The sequence below is a fragment of the Oncorhynchus kisutch genome, linkage group LG3 (genome assembly GCF_002021735.2).
Source record: "Oncorhynchus kisutch isolate 150728-3 linkage group LG3, Okis_V2, whole genome shotgun sequence".
Taxonomy (NCBI): domain Eukaryota; kingdom Metazoa; phylum Chordata; class Actinopteri; order Salmoniformes; family Salmonidae; genus Oncorhynchus; species Oncorhynchus kisutch.
Window position 1 is genome coordinate 40341166 of NC_034176.2, and position 6960 is coordinate 40348125.

Genomic DNA, 6960 nt, shown 5'->3' on the forward strand with positions numbered 1-6960 from the left:
CAGGAGGTTCACCTGAGGGATGGAGGGGATGTTAGTAGGTTTAAGAGGGAGTGGGACAAGGGGGAGTCGGTTTGGGGTATTGGGGGGGTGCACTCATCGGGGGTAGGGATTTTGTGTGGGCACAGGGAGGTAAAAGTGGAGGATTCTTTTGTGGTAATGCAGGGGAGGGTTATAGGGGTGGATGTCACGATAAGGGATTGTAAATTTAGATTAGTGGTGGTGTATGGGCCACAGGTGGTGGCAGACAGGAGGGAGATGGTGGACTGTCTGACGCCCCTGTGTGTCACAAATAGGAAATTAGTGATAGGGGGGGATTTTAATACAGATTTAGGAATAGGGGGGGATAGCAGTGCAGGCGCCATTACCAGGCTAATGGATTGCCATGGTCTGGTTGATGGTGGTCTGCACACTACTCCGAAAATGGCCGGTCCTACATGGCGCAACTCCAGGGGGGTTGAGCGGAGGCTCGACTATATTTTTGTACCCAGGTCTTTGGGTAAGTTGTCTGGGCGGCTGTTGCCTGTTTTCTTTTCGGATCACGACGGGGTGCTCCTGCAGGTGGGGTCTCCAGTCTGCCTCTTTGGTAGGGGGTACTGGAAGTTAGATCGGGATGTGCTGGAGGAGCAGGCTTTTGTTGACAGGTTTTATGATTTCTTTTGGAGGCTTGAAGGCCTCCGGTCCATGTGCGAGGGGGTGTTAGAGTGGTGGGAATTAGTTAAGGTGAGGATTAGGGCTTTTATAATAGGGTATTGCAAGAGGAAAAAAAGGGAGGAGAGGAGGGAGGTGGATCGTATCCAAAGGTTAATTGAACTCGAGTATGAGGCAGGCAACCTCGGCGGGTCGTTTGACTGGGAGAGATCCGCTACCCTAAAGGCGCAGCTCAGGGAGTTGCAGGAGCGGAAGGCTCGAGCTTTCCTGGAGCGTGCGCATAGTGGCTTTCTAGAACACAATGAGACTTGTTCCGCTATGTTCTTTAAGTCGGTTAGGGCCAGACAGAGTAGGAAGGTAATGCATGGCATTAGGGAAGAAAATGGTAGTATAGTTAGAGAACCAGAGGATATGGTCAGGGTGACAACTGATCATTTCCAAGGTTTATTTAAGGAAAGGGAAATAGATGTAGAGCAGGGAAATGTGTTTTTAGAACACTTGTCCAGGCGGTTGCCGGAGGACATTAGAGAAGTGATGGAGGCCCAGATTTCACTAGAAGAGGTTGAGAGCGCTCTTAGGAGGATGGGAAAAGGGAAGGTGCCTGGGATGGATGGGCTGCCGGCTGAGTTTTATCTCAAGTTTTGGGGTATACTTGGACCAGTGGTCCTCGAAGTCTTGAAGGCCATCCTTGAGACGGGGGTCCCGGGGGGATCAATGGCTGTTGGTGTGCTGTCACTTTTATATAAGAAGGGGGAAGTAACAGACCTTGGCAACTGGCGGCCATTGACCATGCTGTGCGTAGATTACAAGCTACTTGCAAAGGTTTTAGCAGACCGGTTGCGCACAGCCCTTCCCTACGTCGTTCATGAGGATCAGACGTGCGGGGTAGAGGGCCGCTCTATTAGATGGAACCTACAGTTAATCAGGGACTCCATCGCTTGGGTTGAAGATAGAGGACTGCCTTTAATGGTAGCAGCGCTAGATCAGGCGAAAGCCTTTGATCGCGTGAATAGATCCTTTTTATTCAGAGTGTTAGGTCGATTAGGATTTGGGGAGAAGTTCATAGGATGGATTCGTACATTATATGTCGGAGCGGGGTGCCGAGTTAGTGTAAATAGTCACTTGGGTGACGTTTTTGACCTCTCGTCTGGGGTCAGGCAGGGGTGCCCACTCTCGGCTCTCCTCTTCGTTCTGTACATGGAGCCTCTGGGGGCTGCCATTAGGGCAGACACAGGGGTGGAAGGCTTGTTGATCCCTGGAAGTGGTGGGCTGCGTGTTAAGATGACGCAGTACGCCGACGACACTTCCTTGCTGCTGTGCAAGGACTCGTGCCTGACAAGGTCCCTTGCCATCTTTGGGGATTTCACCCGAGCGTCGGGAGCGGTTCTGAACCATGCAAAGTCTTCCGTCAAGTTTTTCGGTAGATGGCGCGGTAGAACGGATGTGCCCGGGGGGTTATCTCTCTGTGAGGGGGCCCTGAGGATTCTCGGGGTCCATTTTGAGACCTCCGGCTCAGCGACGCTGAACTGGAACATGCGTATCGCAGTGGTACAGAGGAAGCTAGCAATGTGGAAGGCTAGGTATTTGTCTTTTATGGGCAAAGTCCTGGTCCTAAAGGTGGATGTGTTGCCGTCTCTTTTGTATTTGGCGTACATCTACCCATTGCCGGCTTGTCTGAGGAGGCCTCTAGTGAGGCTTGTGTTTCAGTTCATGTGGAGTGGCAGGTGCGAGTGGGTCGCCAGGGCGCGCATGATCTGTCCCATCGGGGAGGGAGGTAGGGGGGTACCACATTTCCCCCTCAAGCTGGACACAATTTTTGTTTCTTTCTTGTTAACGGAGCTTGCTCATCCAGTGATACACCCATCCGGTTACCTCCTGCGGGTGTTCTTCTCATATCAGGCGAGAAGCATAATGGTGTGGTCTAACACGGGTCCTCGGGCAGAACAGCTGCCGTGGCACTTTGGTCATGCGGCCAAGTGGCTGCGTGCGCACCCTGAGGTTGAAGTTGCCCGAGTAGGTTTAGATCACAGGCACCTGTACGAGGAGGCCAGAAAGGCAGGGGGTCCGGTGCCTGTAGTGGGCATCTCGGAAGTGGTCTGGGAGGGAGTGCAGACGCGGGGTCTGGACAACAGGCTCAAGGACCTGAATTGGTTGAGCCTCCATAGGTGCTTGCCGGTACGTTCCATCATGTACCGGTATAGTTTGGTGCAATCCCCCACCTGTCCAAGATCCTCTTGTGGCAGGGAGGAGACTGTGCGCCATGTCTTTTGGGACTGTGCCTTTGCCGGAGTAGTATGGTCTAGGGCACGGGTGTTGTTAGGTTTGGTAAGGGGGGATTTTGTATTGACGTGGGCCAGGTTAGAGAGAGGTGTAGGGAGAGCGAGAGGGACGGATAGGGACAGGTTTCTGCTCTGGCTTCTCATGAGTCTCTTTAAACGGGGGCTGTGGGAAGCCAGGCAGAACATGGTGAAGACAGGGAGAGATTGGGGGGTGGAAGGGATAGTGAGGAGGGTGGAAGGAGATTTGAGGGGGAGGATGAAGAGGGAGGAGAGGAAGTGGGGGCAGCATGCTGCTCGGGAGAGGTGGAAGGGGGGTTTAGGGCTGGGTGTCATTTAGATTTGTAAGGGGATAGATTAGGGATGGGGAGATAGGGAAAGGTATTTTGTAGGGTGACGGGAGGGAAGATGCTCCCCTGAGGTTTTGTTTGGGGTTTATGTTTAGTTAAATTAGTTAAATTAAAATACCATTATTTGAGTATGTATGAAAATTATGAGTTGTAAAGAATGAATGGTATTGAAGATAATAAATTATTTTTTATAAAAAATAAAAAAAAAGATAGGCTGTATTTAGGTTTCACGTTCCGTTTGTTGTTTTTGTATTTATTAGTTATTTCATGTATCGTCACTTTTTTCTTCATTAAAGACATGAGTAACCACCACGCTGCATTTCGGTCCGACTCTCTTTCAACAAACGAAGAACGCGTTACAGAATCACCCACCACACACGGACCGAGCAGCGTGTTAACAGGCAGCAGCGAAAGGAGGACGTTATGGACAGCAATGGCATGGAGTATACGACGTGGGAAGAAATCGACAGGTGGGCGGCCGACCCAGAGAGAGTGCAGGAGCCCGCATGGGATTCGCTAGAGCAATACGAAGAAGGCTATAGGCGAATGGAGTTGGAGAAAAGAAAGACACGGCGGCGCAGAGCGAAAACCGAAAAGCAGCCCCAAAAATGTATTGGGGGGGGGCTCAGAGGGAGAATGGCTGAGTCAGGAGATAGACCTGAGCCAACTCTCCCTGTTTATCGTGAGGAGCCAAGGAGGAGATCAGAACCAGAGCCGGTGTTGGAGGTGAGCGAAACAGAGACTGTGAAGGAGTTAATGGGGAAATTGGAGGAGAGAGAAATGAGGGAGTTGCTGTGTTGGTGCTTTTTGCATAGAATTCGCCCGACGGAACGTGTTGGGGATTTGATGGCACCTGGGTTAGCGCTCCATACTCGTCCTGAGGTGCGTGTTAGTCGGCTGGTGAAATTGGTGCCAGCCTCACGCACCAGGCCTCCTGTACACTTCCCTAGCCTTGCACGTCCTGTGCCAACACTGCTCAAGATCTCCAGTACGCCTTCACGGTCTATCCCATCCTGTGCCACCTCCACACTCCAGTCCTCCGGTAGCAGCTCCCCGCACCAGGCTTCCTGTGCGTGTCCTCGATCCAGTACCACCAGTTCCAGCACCACGCATCAGGCCTACAGTGCGCTTCTCCTCTCCTGCGCTGCCGGAGTCTCCCGCCTGTTCAGCGCAGCCAGCGCTTTTCTCCTCTCCTGCGCTGCTGGAGTCTCCCGCCTGTTTAGCGCAGCTAGAGCCTTTCTCCTCTCCTGCGCTGCCGGAGTCTCCCGCCTGTTCAGCGCAGCCAGCGCTTTTCTCCTCTCCTGCGCTGCTGGAGTCTCCCGCCTGTTCAGCACAGCCAGAGCCTTCCTGCCCTCCTGCGCTGTCGGAGTTTCCCGCCTCTCCAGCGCTGTCGGAGCCTTTCTCCTCTCCTGCGCTACCGGAGTCTCCTGTCTGTTCAGCGCTTCCAGAGCCTTCCTTCCCTCCTGCGCTGTCGGAGTCTCCCGTCTGTTCAGCGCTATCAGAGCCTTTCTCCTCTACAGCGCTGCCGGTGCCTCCTGCCTGTTCGGAGCAGCCTGTGCTGTCAGCCTGCATGGAGCAGTCAGAGCTGTCAGTCTGCATGAAGCAGCCGGAGATGCCAGTCTGCAGGGAGCTGTCAGTCTGCAAGGAGCTGCCAGTCTGCAGGGTGCTGTCAGTCTGCATGGAGCAGCCAGAGCTGTCAGTCTGCATGGAGCATCCAGAGCTGTCAGTCTGCATGGAGCAGCCAGAGATGTCAGTCTGCATGGAGCAGCCAGAGCTGTCAATCTACATGGAGCAGCCAGAGAGGTCAGTCTGCATGGAGCAGCCAGAGAGGTCAGTCTGCATGGAGTAGCCAGAGCTGTCAGTCTGCATGGAGCAGCCAGAGCTGTCAGTCTACATGAAGCAGCCCGAGCTGCCAGTCTGCATCAAGCAGACAGTCTACATGGAGCAGCCAGAGCTGTCAGTCTGCATGAAGCAGCCAGAGCTGTCAGTATGCATAGAGCAGCCAGAGCTGCCAGTCTGCAAGGAGCTGCCAGTCTACATGGAGCAGCCAGAGCTGTCAGTCTGCAAGGTGCTGTCAGTCTGCACGGAGCTGTCAGTCTGCACGGAGCTGTCAGTCTGCACGGAGCTGCCAGTCTGCACGGAGCTGCCAGTCTGCAAGGGGCTGCCAGTCAGCACGGAGCCGCCAGTCAGCACGGAGCCGCCAGAGCTGTCAGTCTGTAAGAAGCCGCCAGAGCTGTCAGCCTACATGGAGCAGCCAGTGCCGCCAGTCTGCCCAGCGCCGCCAGTGCCCCCAGTCTGCCCAGCGTCGCCAGTCTGCCCAGCATCGCCAGTCTGCCCAGCGCCGCCAGTCTGCCCAGCGCCGCCAGTCTGCCCAGCGCTTCCAGATCTGCCAGTCGACCAGACTCTTCCAGATCTGCCGGTCAGCCAGACTCTTCCAGATCTGCCAGTCAACCAGATTCTTCCAGATCTGCGAGTAAACCAGAATCTTCCAGATCTGCTAGTCAACCAGAATCTTCCAGATCTGCTAGTCAACCTGAATCTTCCAGATCTGCTAGTCAACCTGAATCTTCCAGATCCGCCAGCCAGCCAGGATCTACTGGAGCCTACTACCTACCTGGGCTTCCTCTCAGTACTGGGCTTCCTCTCAGTACTGGGCTTCCTCTCAGTACTGGGCTTCCTCTCAGTCCCGAGCTTCCCCTCAGTCCCGAGCTTCCCCTCAGTCCCGAGCTTCCCCTCAGTCCCGAGCTTCCCCTCAGTCCCGAGCTTCCCCTCAGTCCCGAGCTTCCCCTCAGTCCCGAGCTGCCCCTCAGTCCCGAGCTGCCCCTCAGTCCCGAGCTGCCTCAGTCCTGAGCTGCCCCTCAGCCACGAGCTGCCCCTCAGTCCAGTGGGGTTCTGGGTGAGGACTATTAGGCCATGGTCGGCGGCGAGAGTGGATTATCCCAGGACGCGAAGGGGAGGAACTAGGACATTAATGGAGTGGGGTCCACGTCCCGAGCCGGAACCGCCACCATGGACAGACGCCCACCCGGACCCTCCCTATGGTTTTGAGGTGCGTTCGGGAGTCCGCACCTTAGGGGGGGGGTTCTGTCACGCCTTGGTCATTATATTTTGTGTTTTCGTTATATATTTGGTCAGGCCAGGGTGTGACAGGGGTTTATGTTATTGTATTTCGTATTTGGGTTTGTAGTATTTGGGATCGCGGCTGATTAGGGGTGTTGTTAGGCTTGGCTGCCTGAGGCGGTTCTCAATCAGGAGTCAGGTGATTCACGTTGTCTCTGATTGGGAACCGTATTTAGGTAGCCTAAGTTCGCTTTGTATTTCGTGGGTGATTGTTCCTGTCTCTGTGTAGTTTCACCAGATAGGCTGTATTTAGGTTTCACGTTCCGTTTGTTGTTTTTGTATTTATTAGTTATTTCATGTATCGTCACTTTTTTCTTCATTAAAGACATGAGTAACCACCACGCTGCATTTCGGTCCGACTCTCTATCAACAAACGAAGAACGCCGTTACAGGTACTGTACATTCATCAAAACGAAATGATACTGTCAAAATTGCAAATACATTAATCAAAAGAACACGACTGTCTGCAAAATATTAACACAAACATATCTATTGAGTCTAAGCTGACAAAAACACTGTCTGTCTTTTAAAAAATCCCAGTAGATCAATATATATTATTTGCAGTC